At 36.3% G+C, this 20,861-nt stretch overlaps 1 protein-coding gene and 1 pseudogene across 1 annotated transcript in view; both read right to left on the bottom strand.

The window, feature by feature from the left end:
* The window catches only part of CTNNA3 (catenin alpha 3), a 1,571,950-nt gene that overhangs the window by 409,361 nt on the left and 1,141,728 nt on the right, over positions 1 to 20,861 (bottom strand). The window lies entirely within an intron of this gene.
* On the bottom strand, positions 18,718 to 19,098 carry LOC115856287 (small ribosomal subunit protein eS21 pseudogene; annotated as a pseudogene).

Raw genomic sequence — 20,861 nt, 5'->3', positions numbered from 1 at the left:
CTCTTCAATCTAAATTCTACACAGAATTTCCTAGCCACAACAAGGAATGCACAAAAGGGTCATGAATGAACTTGGGGTTCTTCTAGTTTTAGTAGTTCCTGTGGGGTGACCAGGAGAGATAATATAATCACAGTAAAATGGTACAGCTAGACACACTGGTGCAGTGTGATAGATATAAAACATCTCACCACATTTGATTTTGTAGAATTTGATTTGAGAACACTGAGAAATCAGAACTCAAAATGTAAGTTCGATAGCAGTGAGCCCATAACCATATACTAGATCACTGTCTTCTAGCTGGAGTCACTATAGAGACATTTGGTTTGTGTATAAAAATAGCAAAACAAGACTTAAGATTGAGAGTTCTCCTTCTAAAATGATAATAGGTCGCATTCCAAAACTTTAAAATGCAATGTCTAAAACCTAATTATACAAAATTCAAATCAGAGACCTTCTCTTTTGTTTAGCTTCTCCTACGTAAGCCCTTTTAGAGTGCTCTGAATCAATCTCTTCTGCCCTTGGAAACCTCCAAACTCAGGAAGCACTGAGTGCCCCAGATCTTTCCCACTTTTCTTTCCTTACTACCTGTTTCCACTCCTTCAGTAGCCTGAATTGCTCCCTGCTACTCTGATTAAGTAATCTGTACTAAAAATAGGCAAAGAACATACAGATAAATACATTTGTACTTTTTTTTTTTAAATTCCTAAAGGGAATGTCCTAATTACAAAATGCTACAGTGAGACAACTGAGGAATGACTCTGCCTAAAGAATCAGATCAAGAAGAAAAAGATCAGCCTTGGCCTTGGGATAAACTTTGGTGAAAATAATCATCCTTCAGCTGGAGTCAAGATCCCAGACTCGCCTGCTCCTCAGAGAATATTTTTATCTGAAGATAGGACCACTTTCCTCCATCCAGCAGTTCCATCATACTTTAGGGACCTACCCAAGCCTAGCTCTAGGAAAACATAGGGTTAACTTTGCAACCCAGTACCAAGTCAAGAGTACGCTTGTCTTACTCTGATGTCAGGCCCTAGGCTTCTGCATCTTGGCCCCATGTCTTTATCTGGTAGAGTTTCTCCTCTAGAATGAGGCTCTACCTCTGATCCTCAGCCCTTGGGCTGAGAGCATCCAAAGTACTGATAGACTTCCCTTGTGGTTTCCCTTTACCTCTCCACATATTCCCTGCACCTTGGTTCTCTGTCACTATGTTTCCTCTGCCTTCTAGAATAATTAATCACTGCCAGGACATTCTTGTCACAGATCATTTGCCCATATTTTCAGGTTGTATCTTTTTCTACCGTCAGCAGATACTACGTTACAGCTGCCAGAGTGGCACTTCTCGCATCTGGAATATGCACTGTGTTTCCAAGATCCCTTCTAATCCTAGTGCAGGCCTTAAACTGCCTGTGTTTCCCAAAGCTTACTCTGTTGGTAAACAATTAGGATGAGCTAGACTAAGGATAATTGAACTTTCTTTTTCTTATGTACACAAGAGTACAGAGGTCTAACAGATGAGGTGACTCACCCAAGATGGCATAGTTCATAACTGTCAGACCTGAGACTATAATCCCAGTCTCATGACTCCTAGGGTTTGGGCTCCTTTCTCTACACAATTTTGGTGGATTACAGACAGCCAAATGCCATGCCATTCTTCAAGTAAGATTATGCAAGGAGGTGAAAATAAACATGTTGACTTGCCGGACTTTGAAGTGGAAGAAAGTATTAAATTGAATTACCTGATTTATAGGATATGTTACCCTAAGCAGATATTTAGCTTCTCTCAACTTCAATTTCTTCTGTCAGTTTGCAAATAATAATGTCATATTTGCAAATACTGTTTGAAAATTTAAAAAGATGTGTTTATGTGCTTAAAATTCTGTCTAGTATAAAGTAGGCCTTCAGGGGCACCTTCAAGATGGTGGAGAAGTAAGACGTGGAGATCACCTTCCTCCCCACAAAATACATCAAAACTACATCTGCATGTGGAACAAATCCTACAGAACACCTACTGAACACTGGCAGAAGACCTCAGACTTCCCATAAGGCAAGAAACTCCCCACGCACCTGGGTGGGGCAAAAGAAAAAAGGAAAAACAGAGACAAAAGAATAGGGATGGAACGTGCACCAGTGGGAGGGAGCTGTGAAGGAGGAAAGGTTTCCACACACTAGGAAGGCCCTTCACTGGTGGAGACAGGGGGTGGTGGGAGAGAAGCTTCAGAGCCACAGAGGAGAGCGCAGCAACAGGGGTGCAGAGGGCAAAGCAGAGAGACTCCTGCACAGAGGATGAGGAGCTGACCAGCTCTCACCAGCCCGAGAGGCTTGTCTGCTCACCCGCCGGGGCAGGCGGGGCTGGGAGTTGAGGCTCAGGCTTGGGAAGTTGGATCCCAGGGTGAGGACTGGGGTTGGCTGCGTGAACACAGCCTGAAGGGACTAGTGCACCACAGCTAGCCGGGAGGGAGTCCGGGAAAAGTCTGGACCTGCCTAAGAGGCAAGAGACCATTGTTTCCTGGTGCATGAAGAAGAGGATTCAGAGCACTGCCTAAACGAGCTCCAGAGACGGGCGCGAGCCGTGGCTATCAGCACGGACCCCAGAGACGGGCATGACATGCTAAGGCTGCTGCTGCCGCCACCAAGAACCCTGTGTGCGAGCACAGGTCACTATCCACACCCCCCTTCCGGGGAGCCTGTGTAACCCACCATGGCCAGGGTCCCGTGATCCAGGGACAACTTCCCCGGGAGAACACACGGCACACCTCAGGCTGTTGCAACGTCACACTGGCCTCTGCCACCGCATGCTCGCCCCGCACTCTGCACCCCTCCCTCCCCCCCCAACCCCGCCTGAGTGAGCCAGAGCCCCCTAATAAGCTGCTAACTTAACCCTGTCCTGTATGAGCAAAGAACAGACGCCCTCAGGTGACCTACACGCAGAGACGGGGCCAAATCCAAAGCTGAACCCCAGAGCTGTGCGAACAAAGAAGAGAAAGGGAAATCTCTCCCAGCAGCCTCAGGAGCAGCAGATTAAATCTTCATAGTCAACTTGATGTACCCTAAATCTGTGGAATACCTGAATAGACAACGAATTATCCCAAAACTGAGGCAGTGGACTTTGGGAGCAACTGTAGATTTGGGGTTTGCTTTCTGCATCTAATTAGTTTCTGGTTTTATGTTTATCATAGTTCAGTATTTAGAGCTTATTATCATTGGAAGATTTGTTTATTGATTTGGTTGCTCTCTTCCCTTTTTTAAAATATATATACATATTTTTTCCTTTTTCTCTTTTTGTGAGTATGTATGTGTATTATTCTTTGTGTGATTTTGTCTGTATAGCTTTGCTTTTGCCATTTGTCCTAGTATTCTGACTGTCCGCTTCTTATTTTTTGGCATAGTTTTAGTGCTTGTTATCATTGGTGTATTTGTTTTTTGGTTTGGTTACACTCTTCTTTCTTTTTATTTATTTTATTACTTTTTTATTTTTTAATTTTTAATATTTTTTCATTTGAATAACTTTATTTTATTGTATTTATTTATTTTTTCTTTCTTTCTTTCTTTTTCTCCCTGTTCTTCCGAACCATGTGGCTGACAGGGTCTTGGTGCTCTGCCCGGGTGTCAGGCCTGAGCCTCTGAGGTGGGAGAGCCGAGCTCAAGATACTGGTCCACCACAGACCTCCTGGCCCCAAGTAACATCAAATGGCAAATGCTCTCCCAGAGAGCTGCATCTCAACACTAAGACCCAGCTCCACTCAACGACCAGCAAGCTCCAGTGCTGGACACCCTATGCCAAACAACTTTCAAGACAGGAACACAAGCCCACACATTAGCACAGAGGCTGCCTAAAATCATAATAAGTTCACAGAAACCCCAAAACACACCACCAGACGTGGTCCTGCCCACCAGAAACACAATATTCAGCCTCATCCACCATAACACAGGCACCAGTACTCTCCACAACCCACTGAAACAACCTTACCCAGCGGGGGCAGACATGAAACACAATGGGAACTACGAACCTGCAGCCTGCAAAAAGGAGACCCCAAATACAGTAAGTTAAGCAAAACGAGAAGACAGAGAAATATACAGCAGAGGAAGGAGCAAGGTAAAAACCCAACAGACCAAACAAATGAAGAGGAAATAGGCAGCCTACCTGAAAAAAGAATTCAGAGTAATGATAGTAAAGATGATCCAAAATCTTGGAACTAGAATGGAGAAAATACAAGAAGTGCTAAAAGAACTAAAGAGCAAACAAACAATGATGAACAACACAATAAATGAAATTAAAAATTCTCTAGAAGGAATCATAGCAGAATAAGTGAGGCAGAAGAACTGATAAGTGATCTGGAAGAAAAAATAGTGGAAACAACTACCACGAAGTAGAAAAAGAAAAAAGAATGAAAAGAATTGAGAAAATTTCAGAGACCTCTGGGACAACATTAAATGCACCAAAATCCAAATTACAGGGCTCCCAGGAGAAGAAGAGAAAAAGAAAGCGACTGAGGAAATATTTGAAGAGATTATAGTTGAAAATTTCTCTAATATGGGTAAGGAAATAGTCAATCAAGTCCAGGAAGCACAAAGAGTCCCATACAGGATAAATACAAGGAGAAACACGCCAAGATACATATTAATCAAACTATCAAAAATAAAATACAAAGAAAAAATATTAAAAGCAGCAAGGGAAAAGCAACGATTAACATACAAGGGAATCCCCATAAGGTTAACAGCTGCTCTTTCAGAAGAAACTCTGCAAGCCAGAAAGGAGTGGCAGGACATATTTAAAGTGATGAAAGGGAAAAACCTACAATCAAGATTACTCTGCAAAAGACTCAAATCAATAGAACAGAAGACTCAAATCAATAGAAGACTCAAATCAATAGAATTAGAAATGAAAACGGAGAAGTAACAACTGACACTGCAGAAATACAAAAGATCATGAGAGATTACTACAAGCAACTCTATGCCAATAAAAAGGACAACCTGGAAGAAATGGACAAATTCTTAGAAATGCACAACCTGCCAAGACTGAATCAGGAAGAAACAGAAAATATGAACAGACCAATCACAACAACTGAAATTGAAACTGTGATTAAAAATCTTCCAACAACAAAAGCCCAGGACCAGATGGCTTCACAGGTGAATTCTATCAGACATTTAGAGAAGATCTAACACCTATCCCTCTCAAACTCTTCCAAAATAAAGCAGAGGGAGGAACACTCCCAAACTCACTCTACGAGGCCACCATCACCCTGATACCAAAACCAGACAATGATGTCACAAAGAAAGAAAACTACAGGCCAATATCACTGATGAACATAGATGCAAAAATCCTCAACAAAATACTAGCAAACAGAATCCAACAGCACATTAAAAGGATCATACACCATGATCAAGTGGGGTTTATTCCAGGAATGCAAGGATTCTTCAATATAAGCAAATCAATCAACGTGATACACCATGTTAACAAATTGAAGGAGAAAAACCATATGATCATCTCAATAGATGCAGGAAAGCTTTCGACAAAATTCAACACCCATTTATGATAAAAACTCTGCATAAAGTAGGCATAGAGGGAACTTTCCTCAACATAATAAAGGCCATATATGACAAACCCATAGTCAACATCGTCCTCAAAGGTGAAAAACTGAAAGCATTTCCACTAAGATTGGGAACAAGACAAGGTTGCCCACTCTCACCACTCTTATTCAATATAGTTTTGGAAGTTTTAGCCACAGCAATCAGAGAAGGAAAGGAAATAAAAGGAATCCATATCAGAAAAGAAGAAGTAAAGCTGTCACTGTTTGCAGATGACATGATACTATACATAGAGAATCCTAAAGTTGCTACCAGAAAACTACTAAAGCTAATCAATGAATTTGGTAAAGTAGCAGGACACAAAATTAATGCACAGAAGTCTCTTGCATTCCTATATACTAATGATGAAAAATCTGAAAGAGAAATTAAGGAAACACTCCCATTTACCATTGCAAAAAAAAAAAGAATAAAATACCTAGGAATAAACCTACCTAAGGAGACAAAACACCTGTATGCAGAAAAGTATAAGACACTGATGAAAGAAATTAAAGATGATACAAACAGATGGAGAGATATACCAAGTTCTTGGACTGGAAGAATCAATGTTGTGAAAATGACTATCCTACCCAAAGCAATCTACAGATTCAATGCAATCCCTATCAAACTACCAATGACATTTTTCACAGAACTAGAAGAGAAATTTTCAGAATTTGTATGAAAACACAAAAGACCCCAAATAGCCAAAGCAATTTTGAGAAAGAAAAATGGAGCTGCAGGAATCAGGCTCCCTGACTTCAGACTATTTTAAAAAGCTACTGTAATCAAGACAGTATGGTACTGGCACAAAAACAGAAACATAGATCAATGGAACAGGATAGAAAGTCCAGATATAAACCCACGCACATATAGTCACCTTATTTTTGATAAAGGAGGCAAGACTATAGAATGGAGAAAAGACAGCCTCTTCAATAAGCGGTGCTAGGAAAACTGGAAAGGTACCTGTAAAAGAATGAAATTAGAACACTCCCTAACACCATACACAAAAATAAAGTCAAAATGGATTAAAGACCTAAATGTAAGGCCAGACATTATAAAACTCTTAGAGGAAAATATAGGCAGAACACTCTATGACATAAATCACAGCAAGATCCTTTTTGACCCACCTCCTAGAGAAATGGAAATAAAAACAAAAATAAACAAATGGGACTTAATGAAACTTAAAAGCTTTTGCACAGCAAAGGAAACTATAAAAAAGACGAAAAGACAACCCTCAGAATGGGAGAAAATATTTGCAAACGAAGCAACTGACAAAGGATTAATCTCCAAAATATACAGGCAGCCCAGGCAGCTCAATATCAAAAAAACCAAACAACCCAATCCAAAAATGGGCAGAAGACCTAAACAGACATTTCTCCAAAGAAGATATACAGATTGTCAACAAACACATGAAAGGATGTTCAACATCAGTAATCATTAGAGAAATGCAAATCAAAACTGCAATGAGGCATCACCTGACACTGGTTAGAATGGACATCATCAAAAAATCTACAAACAATAAATGCTGGAGAGGGTGTGGAGAAAAGGAACCCTCTTGCATTGTTGGTGGGAATGTAAATTGATACAGCCACTATGGAGAACAGTATAGAGGTTCCTCAAAAAACTAAAAATAGAACTACCATATGACCCAGCAATCTCACTACTGGGCATATACCCTGAGAAAACCATAATTAAAAAAGATTAATGTACCACAATGTTCATTGCAGCTCTGTTTACTACAGCCAGGATATGGAAGCAACCTAAATATCCATTGACAGATGAATGGATAAAGAAGATGTGGCACATATATACAATGGAATATTACTCAGCCATAAAAAGAAACGAAATTGAGTTCTTTATAGTGAGGTGGATGCACCTAGAGACTGTCATACAGAGTGATGTAAGTCAGGAAGAGAAAAACAAATACCACATGCTAACACATATATATGGATGCTAAAAAGAAAATTAAAAAAAAAAAATTGTTCTGAGGAACCTAGGGGCAGGACAGGAGTAAAGACTCAGACATAGAGAATGGACTTGAGTTCACAGGGAGGGGAAAGGTTAAACTGGCATGAAGTGAGAGAGTGGCATGGACATATATACACTACCAGATGTAAAACAGATAGCTAATGGGAAGCAGCCACAGAGCACAGGGAGATCAGCTTGCTGCTTTGTGTCCACCTAGAGGGGTGGGATAGGGAGGGTTGGAGGGAGACCTAAGAGGGAGGAGATATGGAGATATATGTATATGTATAACTGATTCACTTTGTTATACAGCAGAAACTAACACACCTTTGTAAAGCAATACACTTTACAAAGTATACTCCAATAAAGATGTTAAAAATAAAAAAAGTAGGCCTTCAGTAAGTAACAGGTATCCTCTGTCACTAAATCTTTCCCCGTATCTTAAGTAAAATAATTGATACTTAAAATATAGCCCAGAATATTAAGCAAATTAATATAAAACAAGGTGTGTACATGACTAAGTTCTCTAAATTTTATATTGTAATGGAGCTGTTGAGTATACGGGAACACCTCAGAGATATTGCAGGTTTGATCCATGGGCTGCAGAACGGATGTTGTGTTGGCAGGCATGAAAACAGCACTAATCTAATTGTATACCTCCATCAGAGCTCTTGGGTGACCAGATGCATTGTCAGTGAAGAAATCTTTTTTTTTTCTGAGGACTAGGTCTCAACAGTGGCCTTAAAATATTCATAAACCATATTGAAAACAGATATGCTGTCATCCAGGTTTTGTTGCTTCATTTAAGCAGGACAAACAGAAGAGATTTAGCATAATTCTTAAGAGCCCTAGGATTTTCGGAATGGTTAAATGAACTTTGGCTTCAACTTAGTCACAGCTGCTTTAGCCCTAACAAGAGAGTCAGCCTGTCCTTTGAAACTCTGAAGACAAGTATTGACTTCTCCTCTCTAGCTATGAATTACTAGATGACATATTCTTCCAGTAGAAGGATGTTTTGTCTACATTGAAAATCTGTTGTTCAGTGTAGCCACCTTTTTTTATTATCTTAGCTAGATCTTCTGGGTAACATGCTACAGCTTCTACATTAGCACTGACTGCTTCACTTTGCACTTTTATGTTATAGAGAGAGCTTCTTTCCTTAAACCTCATAAATCAACCTCTGCTATCTTCAAACTTTTCTTCTGTAGTTTTCTTACCTCTCTCAGCCTTTCACAGAATTGAAGAGAATTAGGGCTTTGCTCTGGATTAGGCTTTGGCTGAAGCGAAGGTTGGGGCTATTTTTGATACAGACCATTCACACTTGCTCCGTATCAGTAATAAGACTATTTCACTTTCTTATCATTGGTGTGTTCACTGGAGTAGCATTTTTAATTTCCTTCAAGAACTTTTCCTTTGCATTCACAACTTGCCTGCTTGGTGCAAGAGGCCTAGCATCTATTTTGGCTTTTGACATGCCTTCCTCACTAAGCTTAATCACTTCTAGCTCTTGATTTAAAGTGAGAGATGTGCAACTACTCCTTTCACTTAGAGGCCATTGTAGGGTTATTAATTGGCCTAATTTCAATATTGTGTCTCACAGACTAGGGAGGCCTAAGGGGAGAGAGAGAGACGAAGGAAAGCCTAGTCGATGGAATAGTCAAAAACATATCCTACATTTGTGGAGACGTTTGCTGTGTTACATGAGCATGGTTACAAGAGTAACATCTAAGATCACTGGTCACAGATCACCATAACAAATATAATAATAATAAAAATGTTTGAAACATTAAGAGAATTACCAAAATGTGTAACACAGAGACACAAAGTGAGCAAATGCTGTTGGAAAAAATGGCACCTATAGACTTGCTCTATGCAGGATTGCCACAAATCTTCAATTTGTAAAAAAAACCTCAACATCTGCAAAGAACAATAAAATGAGGTATGCCTGTACTCCTTAACTTATTTTGATTTTCTGTTTTTCTTTGATTATATTTTTCCTTTTGATATGTCAAAACTCTAAAATTTATCAGTAAATTAAATGTATAATATTACTTATATAAGTATTTTTTAAAACTTTTTTCTATATAATAATCATGAATGTAATCATTACTCTGTAGTGATTTTTATATAGATACAGGATTCACAAATCCATTTAAGAAGAATTTACAAGATCATCAGTTAAGAATAATTTTGGTATTTGAGACACAGTGCTAGACAGGAAAGACAAAGTTACCAAGCCAAGAAAGCCTACATTCTATTAAAGAGGAATAACAGCAACAAAAAAAAACCCAAAACAAACAAAAAAAATGGGGGGATGGATAAGTATAATAACTTCTGATGCTGATAAATACCGTAAATAAAATAAAGTTAGGTAAATAAATAGAGAGAATATGGTGGAGGTATAATTTTAAATAGGGCATATCTTAGATTGGTTCTAAGGAACAGATTTGTACATGAGGAACTGCATGCAGATTTGTTGAGGAGCTCTCCCGAAGATACACCTAGAAAGAAATGAGGAAGGTAGAACTCTGCTAAATGAGAAGTGGACCCACTGAGCTCTAAAATGATACTCTTAGGCGGTCTGGAGCCTATTAGAATTCTCCCAAATTGAAGCAAGGAGTTAATATATCCTCATATAAATATAAGCCAGTCCCTAACTGCAGGCCACCACTTGGGAGGCGGCATAACTCTGGGAAAGGAAGTTTCCTGCAGTGAAAGGTGAGTCCCAGTGAGGGGCACAACCATGAGACACTGACAACAGATATTCCTAGTGGCTGAAGGACAGTTGCATAGTCCCTAAAGAGGATGGAGTACTGCAGGACCTACTACAGTCTATCCCTTGTACCACTCATATTTACTTGTTTCTTATCATAAATTCACTGTATCTAGGAATAGCTTCTCTGGGGGATCCTGGCTGGTGTTGTGTCCTGGGTAACTTACACGTAAAGAGTTAGTGAGATGAATTACAACCTGCACTAATGTAGCTGCTCTTGGGGTTGTAACCAAGACTCATGATTGTCTCTACCATAATCCATTTTATTTTCTCCTAATCCTTAGCCAGCACCTCTGCTAATCAAGGCAGCTTGTATGGTGAGATGATCCTGACTCATCCCTGAGAGGTCCAAACCTCTAGTTACCTTTCCTCCCCAGGTCATATCTACTTGTACTTGTCCATTTTTTTAAATTAAATCTTGGTGTGAAAATACCAAGAGGTGTCAAGAAATCCATCAAGTTTCAGACATTACTATTCTCTGCGCCAAATATGTAGCATAGCCCTACCTTCCTGTTAATCAGGATTAATTATTTTTACCCACATAGTTACTCCATTTGTTACTTGCTGGCTTGACCTGGAATGAGTAAATGGAAGTACTTATTAAATGAAATGAATAAGACTGGGAGAGGAGTAGCTTTAGAAGAGAGAGGGAAATCAGGAGTCTTTTTTGATCATGTTATTTCTGAAATGTTCATACATATATGCCAGTAAGTGAAGATGTCAAACAAGTAGTGGGATATACAAGTCCCAGCCAAAACCAAGGTTGAGATTAATGTTAAACAATTGGGAGTCATCAAGTTTAAGACTGACGACTGGAATGGGTGGCTAATAATAGTGTTGAAGAAAAAAATCAACGGAAGTGAAGACGCCATGAGATTGAGAGGCTAGGGTACTGGATAGTTCATATGAACAAATGTGAGTCACATGTAATCAGGACAAAACAAAACAGGGGAAAGGAAATCCAAGATTTACATATTAATCTTTGTTTAAAGTAAATCAATATCTTTTTTTATTGTTCATGGAACATTATTTGGTAAAACTTGAGAAAAAGAATTAATTCCATTACTAGTTTAAGAAATGCCATGGTTAAGGAAAGTTAAGTGGGTAAAATAACTTTAGAATTTCTTGAAATATTTACCATATTAATATTTATTTTAAATATACAAAAGATAAATATACGGAGTATCCCAAACTTATTATCTTATAGGACTAGCATCTACAAGAAACATACTAAGGAAATACTAATCAAGACTTTATAGAGGGGTAGGTCACACAAGTCTTGAGAATGTGATAAAACTTACAGGTACTCTCCCTTGAAAATGCACACACACACACTCTGTGCACAACATCATATAGTTCACACAAACCTTGAGACTCCTCCGTGGAGCCTAGGTTACAAACCTCTACACTCTATTCTTGCTACCAATGTCTGGTGTATTGACCAGCACCATGAGCATGACTTAAGCACTTGTTAGACATGCAGAATCTCAGGCCCTATCTCAGACTTACTGAATCAGAATCTTAAAAAGACTCCCAGGTGGTTTCAAGTTTGAAAAGCCCTGCTCTAGAAGAAGGTCATATCGTTCATTTTCATACTCAATAAAAAGAAAAACTTCAATTTCAATAATTTCAAACATTCTTCTGAATTTCCCCCAAATTTTTATGCTGAATCATATTGACCTTAATCATAGCTGGGAATTAGTTCTTTTAATATTTTGCCACTTTTTTAAAACAAATAATGGTAAAATGGTATTAACCACTAATTATTTGGTGCAAGCTATGAAGCCTGAAGAGGCATCCTCTTGTACCTTAATACTAGTAAGCTACAATTTACAAAGGCATGGAAATGTAATCTCAGGAGTCTTCATGTTTCTTTAAAAGATTAAACAGCCATGAAATTCCATTATCTAGAAGGTTAGACAGAAATGGCACTGCCTGGGTGTCCCATAATGTAGAGTGACGATTTGTAATAACAAAACACAAGGTCTTTCTTTCAGAGGTTTATGTCTGACTGCGATTTTCCATGTCCAGATACCCATAATCAATAATAGGTACAGCTTTAACTACCAAAATAGAATTTTAAAATATAAAAGGGAAGATACAGAAAAGAAAGTGGAAGAATAGTCCCCATGCATTAAATCTTCACAGCTAAGTCCTGCTGTTTGATATACTCAGTCTATTCCTTCTTTCCTTCAAACTACACTATCTAAGAGAAAAACTAATAATTATCTTATTTTCTTAAATTTGTTCCACCTGTTTTGTTCATTGGTGAAACAGAAGGATTATTATAGAATTTAAATATATAAATATTTTCAAAACAAATGGTGCTCTGGTTAGGCAATTTAATTCAAAAGGGGACTTTAAAATTCATAAGAGCTTCATGATAAATGTGATATAGATATGAGAAAAAAATGAGCTCAGAAATACAAAGCTGAAATGAACCCTGCTGGTTCCAATTCTTTGCAGAAGTAAGTGGGGCACGGTTTGTATTTTTTCCAAATGGAATTTCTAGAGATTGCCATTTCTGGGGCCCTGACTTCATGCTGTCTATAAATGTTCAATGTTGACACTTCTCGACTGATCTTTAGAGGTGACCATTACACAAATACGCTCTTTCTTTTATAGTTACTACTTTAATTATAGTCAATGACTTCTTGCAGCAGGTTATTTTTTTAATGGTGGCGACAAACTGCTCAAAATCAGACTGATAAGGACACTTGAAAATGTTTACTCCCCATCAATCCTTGCTAAATAATAAAGGTCTGATTTCTTATGGATGCCTCATTAAATCTATTTTCTATTATTTAAACTTTGTTTTTCTCCAAGACCACTCCTATTTTTCTGTATCTCTTACAAGAGAAGAGCATATATGATTCTCAAATCAAGGCTTGATCAGTTACTAACAGAAGAATATTGATTTTCTTTCATGTAGGTCTATTCTATTTCATGTACAACATTATGTTCATTTTGTTTTTAATTTTTTTTTCAAAAACAGGAAGTTGTTACTGTTATTGATAGTCCATTTTACAGCGAATTGTGTCTACTCATTTTTCTGATACATATCTCTAGGGTAGATTGGTTCTACAGAAAGGCTATTTTTATATCTTACCATTGTACTTATCTCTTTGCTTTTTTCCCAAGTCATTTAATCTAGCCACAGAATTGCTATTGTAATCTCAGAGAGATGAAGGAGAGAGAGAGAGAGAGAGAGAGAGAGAGAGAAAGAGAGAAAGAAAGAAAAGAAAAATGAAGAAAAAGCAAAAAAGAAATTAGCTATGCTAACAGTGGCTTGGGAAAGCTTCAATCCCTTCACAATCTCATCCAACCCAACTACCCCTGGTGGTGGTTTTTATAACCTCCTGTTGAACCATAATCCTCTCCTATATAGAAATTCTAGAGCTACCAGGCTTTTAATGAATATAATCATTTTTAAGAATAATAATGCTACTTGGTCATGATGTGTTTCTTTACGTGTGTGGCCATTTTAGATTTAACTTTTAAGTCCTTTTAAGGACTTCATATTGCATATATGTTTATATATAAAATTGGCCTGTAATTTTTGTTCTATTTCTGATTGCTGTGGATGTTAAAATTACACTGATAGACTTAATCATGTGACTTTGCATCTTTCTTTAGTCTTGAAATAATTTGTAAAAGACAAGACTAATCTCCTTAAATATCTGGTAGAATCTGCTTGGAAAAAACATCTAGATCTGGTATGTTTTGCTGGGGGCAAAGGTGGAGGATTTAATTTATTTGCAAGTTTACTCAGGTTTTCTGTTTTACTTAAGTCTATTTTTAGTATAATTATTGAATTTTCATTCATGAAAATTGCTCATTTCATCTAAATTTCCAAGTGTATTGAAGTTGCATTCCTTAAATGCAAAATTCCTTAACATGTTTCATATTATTTTCAAATGATATTTTTGCTCTACTCTATTTATAGTTTTATTTCCCTTCACAGTTAGTGTTTGTAATCTTTAAAAGAAAAAATTGTATTCTGTCTTGCAAGAGCTTTATTTCATTGACAAAACTTGTAAAGAACCAGCTTTAAAATCTGTTTTATTTTCTATGATTTTGTCTACTCTCTATTTTTTTCTACTTTTTCCAGCTTAACTCTGTTGTTCATTAGCTAGTTTCTAGAGATGAATGCTTAAGTAACTTTTTTTCCCATTAAAAAAATAAGTTTCACACGATAACTTGCAGTTATTACAGACTTAGATGCATTTTATAAGTTATAAAATGGATTCTTATTGTCTTTCAGGTATATATATTTCTTACTTTACATTATGAGTTCCTCTTTAACCTGTTATTTAAGAATAATTTCTTTGTTTTCAAACATGTTTTTCTGCATATTTTTAGTGCTAATTTAATCATATTACGGTGAAATAACATAGTTTGTACTGGACTCATTCTCTGGAACTAGATAGACTTTTTTCCTTTGTTATATACTATGTGGTCAATTTTTATAACACTCCATGTGTATTTGAAAAAAATATATTTTTTCTTTGCTATAGAGTATTAATCAAGCCTTTGAGATGACTTGTTCAAATCACATATAACCATTTAAAAATTTCTGCTGTTCTGTTTGAGATTTCAGTTTCTGATAGCTGATGAATTTGACCTATTCAGATTTGGGAAGCTACTTCCCTGAGGAAGTTATGCTTAAACTGAAATCTAAATGATAAGCAGAAATTATTCTGGAGAAAAGGGAAAGAAAGGCCATTCATGTAAATTTAACTAGGTAAATTAATGAAGTTATAGCCTCAATTCATTTTAAACTACTCTTACAAATAAGCACTATTTCATAAACAGTAGTTCTAAATACCACTTGGTGATTCATAGATTAAATAATTAAGAATTCTTTCTACTCAAGTTATTTGTGAGAACTACATAATGCAAACATTTGTAAAGGACTGATTACTTTTAGAAAGGCTGATATTGAACTTAATTTTTAATTTACTCTCTTGCAGAAACACCTATTGTATATTTTAGAAAAATTCTGCCATTTTTCCAGTATATAAAGACACTTTGTACAAAGTTTTGATACACATGTAGTTAAACAAATTTAAAAATCCTAGAAAATATTTCCTTTAAATGGTTAATAAAATGAGAGATGAAAGAAATAAATGAAAGGAAATTAAAGGTGCTGGGGTTGCATGCACCAACACGAAGTGGTTGTATCCACAAGTTATGGGACAATTGGGTGAAAATTGCACTGTAGAGCTTTGGGGCTTTTTTTTTTTAGTGCTGATTGGAAATCTGTAGTGTATAGAAATGCGAAGCAATAAAGAAGCAAGAGGGGAGGGGGAAGAGGGAACCAACACAATGGAGATCCCAGGCGCTGCACTGGGCCCTTTTCTACATGCAGTATAATGTGGTGAAAAGCATATGAGCCATGTTATCATTTTGTTTTTCAATTGCTTGATTTGGACATTTCAACAACTGAAATTAAAACTGAGGTTTTATAGTTAAAGTTTTAGCTTGATCAATAATCTTAAGTAAAAAATTATAAATGAATGCCTTTAGAAAGCTTTTTCAATTCCAGGAAATTCCAGGAGCTGTGCTTTTTTGGCTCCTATAAATTATAACATTTAGCAAAAGGCAGTAACTACTGCATTACCAAAGGGCATTCATCCAGCAAATCTAGATTCCAGACAACACCATCATTTTAGGGAAATAATTTAATGACTCAGAGTCTAGCAATATATCTTTTAAAATAATAACGTGCTACAGAGTGTTAACCTGCTATTTTTGTGGCAAGAATACATGCATTTCTTTTTGATTGTTTTCTACATGAAAATGGAAATAATTGAGTTGACAAATGACACTAAAATACTAAAAGTGCCTAACTTTATAATGGGCTTCATTTGTGAAAGGAAGATAGCATGGGCTTTGATTAACAGATTTCCTACTGGGAAATAAATTATCTTTTTCTCCATCTTGGGTTGTAGTCTAAGTTTAAACTCATTTTTCAGATGTAATTGCTATATTAAATAATTTTCTATAAAACTCATCCTAACAATCAAAAAGCGAAACCTTCAACCACTCTGAGTTCCATTCCACAGCTCAGAAAATAAAGCAGTTAACAGCCCAACCTACCTCCAAATAATTGTATACAAGATGTCAGCCAAATATCTTAAAAGGATAAGCTCTTTTTAGAAACTCATGCAATTTTAATTTATTTTCTCATTTTCTTTTTTTTGCAGTGATAGTGCACATGGTAGAAGGTTTTGGTATTCTTTTCCAAGAGTTTAAAAAATCTACTTTGTTTGAAGTGCTAATATAAATACAGTTTGAATAAATAACCTGTGAGGTGAAAGTGAATCTAATGTATATAAAGAACAGTTTGTTGTCCATTGTTTCTTGTACAACACAGTAAGGCTTTAGACCTCACTTTATTCTATTAATGTTAAAGGGCCACCATTCAGCGAAACACTACGAGTTTTACATTTCAGGTTTAGTAGAAATAAAGTGGTAAATATTCATTTTATAGTGAATGAGTAGACAGGGATGATATCAGGGAACATCATAGAATATAGTAAGGGACTGCATTTTACAACACCGAGAAAACATTTCTTAGAATATTTACACTTAAAAGAAAAATCTTGTTCTGCTGCATCACCTCTCAAAGAAGAAATAGCAACAGAAGAAAAATGTACTGGGTTTAAGATTCTGCTATAGTAGTATTTAAAGTGCTGCCTCATTTTCTCACAAGCTAGAGAAGTTACTTTGCTCAAAATTAATTATTCCTTTTTTTCAAGTTGCTTATGAACTAGATTTGTAAAGATTCCTAATTAGCCTAATCATTCCAACCACAGTTCCCTGTCCAAGTCACAAGCTTGGCTTTTTTGAAGATAAAGTAAGACTAGGAAGATGTTTCTAATTTTAGCATTCACCAACCTTGTGACTATGGGCTGATCACTTGGTCTCTCTGTGTTTGTTTCCTCCAATATAAATAGGACTTTGCAATAGTACACACCACATAGAGCTCTGAGGGGATTAAATAACCATGCACACACACACATATACATACTTACATTTAGTACATTGCCTCGTATGTGACAGTACTTAAGCAAATCTAATTAATAATTGGTTGTAGTAATGATAATAGTCCGAGTTGCAATAGCATGGATTAAGATGGTATACGTATAATCACGAGTAGCTACAGACAATATTTAGTGAGCAGTCACTATGTGTCAACAGATACTTTTTTATGCTTGACTTGTATCACCTTATTTAACCAGCAAAACAGTACAATGAGATAAATAAAATGCTCACCTCCATTTTATGGATGAGGAAAACACTAGGGCACAGAAATTAGAGAAATGAATGCAACACAGAAGAGAGAGAGGCATATGTGTTTTAGAAGGTAATAAAATAAAAAGGTTAGAAGAGAAAAAATATTTTCTAGTTGCCTAAGAAAGCATATAAAAATTATCTAGATTCAGAGACAATTTATTAATTAAATGTTAAATGTAAGAACAATTAAGAACAATACAGTTGTAAAAATTTCCTTAAAACTTTAAGAAAATACTGATTTATTGGACTCCTGGATTTGTAATTCCTTTTTTATAAAATATCACTGGAAAATTAAATTATAAAAAATTTGGCTGACAGCTCTCCTGAAAAGTTTCAACCCTTTTATCATAACACAAAGGAAATGCTAACTCCTGTTATCTCTTTTTTTGTTTTCTTAACATCTTTATTGGGTTATAATTGCTTTACAATGGTGTGTTAGTTTCTGCTTTATAACAAAGTGAATCAGTTATACATATACATATGTTCCCATATCTCCTCCCTCTTGCATCTCCCTCCCACCCTCCCTATGCCACCCCTCCAGGCAGTCACAAAGCACCGAGCTGATCGCCCTGTGCTATGCGGCTGCTTCCCACTAGCTATCTACCTTACGTTTGGTAGTGTATATATGTCCATGCCTCTCTCTTGCTTTGTCAGCATCCTGCCAAGGTCAAACCTGCCACGCTTTCCAACGTATTATCTGTAACCATATTTCATGGTAGTTCAAAATTTCTACCTGAAAGATTTGGGAATCATTCTAATCCCCAATTTGAATAGTTCCTGATTTATAAAGGTCTAAAAAATAAAATCACGTACTCTTTCATTTATAAAATTTCTCCTATACTTTTATATTTTTAATTACAAAAAGTCAAACAATATAGATAGATCATGTAAAATGTTAAATCTCTTTTAATTATTTCCATTCCATCCCATGGATAGCTATACTTAACAGTTTATCTATATCCTTCCAGTTCTTTCTCTGTAGTGTTCTCTTAAAAATAAAACACACCAAAAAATTTGTATACTATATATTTATTTGTGACAGCTTTGGTTTTACTTGTCAATTACATATACGAGACATCAGTACCAACAGATCAACTTCACACTTTTTTTTTTTTTTTTTTTTTTAGGTTTTCACTCTTTATTTATAACACACGTTCCACATCCAGGATCCTCTCCAGTCAGAAGTTCTTTGAGACAACGCCGTCAGCCTTGACCAGTTGGAGACTGGAGTCATCTGACTCGCCCATCCTGAGAATGGCCCCGCAGATGGCATAGGTTTTAAACTGGCTGTTGAACCTGCCTGTCACCTTGTCAACCTTGACCACGTTCATCTGGATGGACGCGTGGTCCTTGGCGCCTATGATGCGGTTGCTGGCAGAGCATTTCCGCGGCACGTACAGGTCCACGAACTCGCCGGCATCGTTCTGCATGCTGAGGGAGCGTCTGGTGGCACCACAATGAGCGCGAGCACAGAAAGAACTTCACACTTTTTTAATGGCCATAAGAACCCATGATGTACCTGAATCATAATTATTTATATCCTTTTCTATAGAAATTTTATCTCTATTTGTTTTTATTACAGAGCAATTAATATCTTTATACCCTTGTTCGTATGTGAAAATATTTTTGTAAGATAGATTCTTAAGACTGGAAAAGCTGGATCAGTACATTCTCAAATTTGTAGAGTCTGCCAAATTGCCCTCAGAGAACATTTTCACCAATCCGCACAAGATAAATAATCCTACCAAAAGTGAATAAGAATATGATTTACAAAACCTCAAAAATATTTTGGTATAAATCTAGCAAAACATGTACAGGATCTTTATGCTGAAAGGAACAAAATGCTGATGAAAGATGCCAAAGACCTAAATAATTTGAGAAAAATACTATGCTCAGGGGTTGGAAGGCTCGACATTGTAAAAACATCAGTTGTTCCCAAATTGATACTTATATTTATTGCAATTCTAATGAAATTCCAAGTAGGATTTTTTAGATATAGATAGCCTGATTTTTTAAAGTATATGAAAATTCAAAAGATCTAGAATAACTAAAGTGATTTTGAAAAAGAAGAATAAAGTTGGAGGAATCATTCTACCTAAATTTAAGATTCACTGTAAAGCTATGGTAATCAAGACAATGGGGTATTGGTGAAGGGATAGACACATAGATCAATGAAACATAATAGTGTAGAAATACATGGATAAGTGATTTTTCACAAAATGCAAAAGAATCCAATGGAGAAAAAAATAGTCTTTTCAACAAATAATATTGGAAAAATTGGATATCCCTATGTACTAAAAATAATCTACCCTAAGCCTCATATGTTATCAAAAATTTAACTCAAAATGGATCATGATCTAAATATGAAATGTAAACCCATAAAATATTGTTTTAAATATAGGAGAAAACTTTTATGACCTGGTGTTAGATAAAGAGTTCTTATACATTATACCAAAAGCACATTCCATAAAATAAATAATTATTAATTAGATTTCAACAAAATTTAAAACTTTTGTTCTTCAAACACACTGTTGAGAGAACGAGAAGATAAACTTCAGAATTAGAGAAAGTATTTATAAATTATATATCTGATAATGATCTTGTACCCAAAATATATAAAGAATTCTCAAAACTCAATAATAAGAAAACAAACAACTCAATTTAAATGTTCCTGAAAATACCAAGTTCTGGTGGGAACGTGGAAAAACTGGAACTCTCACATATGTGCTGGTTGGTAGTTTCTTCTTTACCATATGCCTCAACAATACTATTCCTGGGAATTTAAATAAAAATTTATGTTCACACAAAAATCTGTAATGAATATGTAGGTAAGCTCTATTCATAATTTCTAAAAAATTGTAAATAATTCAAAATCCTGGCAAAGGACTGATTTGTCTTTAAAGAAACAAGAAATTCCTGTTAGATCCAGACAATTTATAACTTACAAGAAAGCAAAAGAAAGATGAGCAAAAGTGCCAGCTCCCCATGTCCCTGGTCCCCAAGGATGACACTGAAACAAAAGGGGCCAAATAATATGACGATGTGACATGAGTGTCAGTGTAACCTGTTACTCACTGAGAAGCCAATTTCAATTTAAAGGTAAGCTGTTTTATAGTCTGTCGTTGTACACTAATGGCAGCAAGGCAAAAATTCTCACATCTATTCAAAACACTGGAGGTGATAAGAAACTGCCTCATGACACCTTCCTGGGAAGATAGGTAAGCAGGTGGAAAATGGTCTTGTTCACAAGCTCCGGCAT

The sequence above is a fragment of the Globicephala melas genome, chromosome 16 (assembly GCF_963455315.2).
Source record: "Globicephala melas chromosome 16, mGloMel1.2, whole genome shotgun sequence".
Classification (NCBI taxonomy): domain Eukaryota; kingdom Metazoa; phylum Chordata; class Mammalia; order Artiodactyla; family Delphinidae; genus Globicephala; species Globicephala melas.
This window is presented reverse-complemented; position numbering and strand designations above follow the sequence as displayed.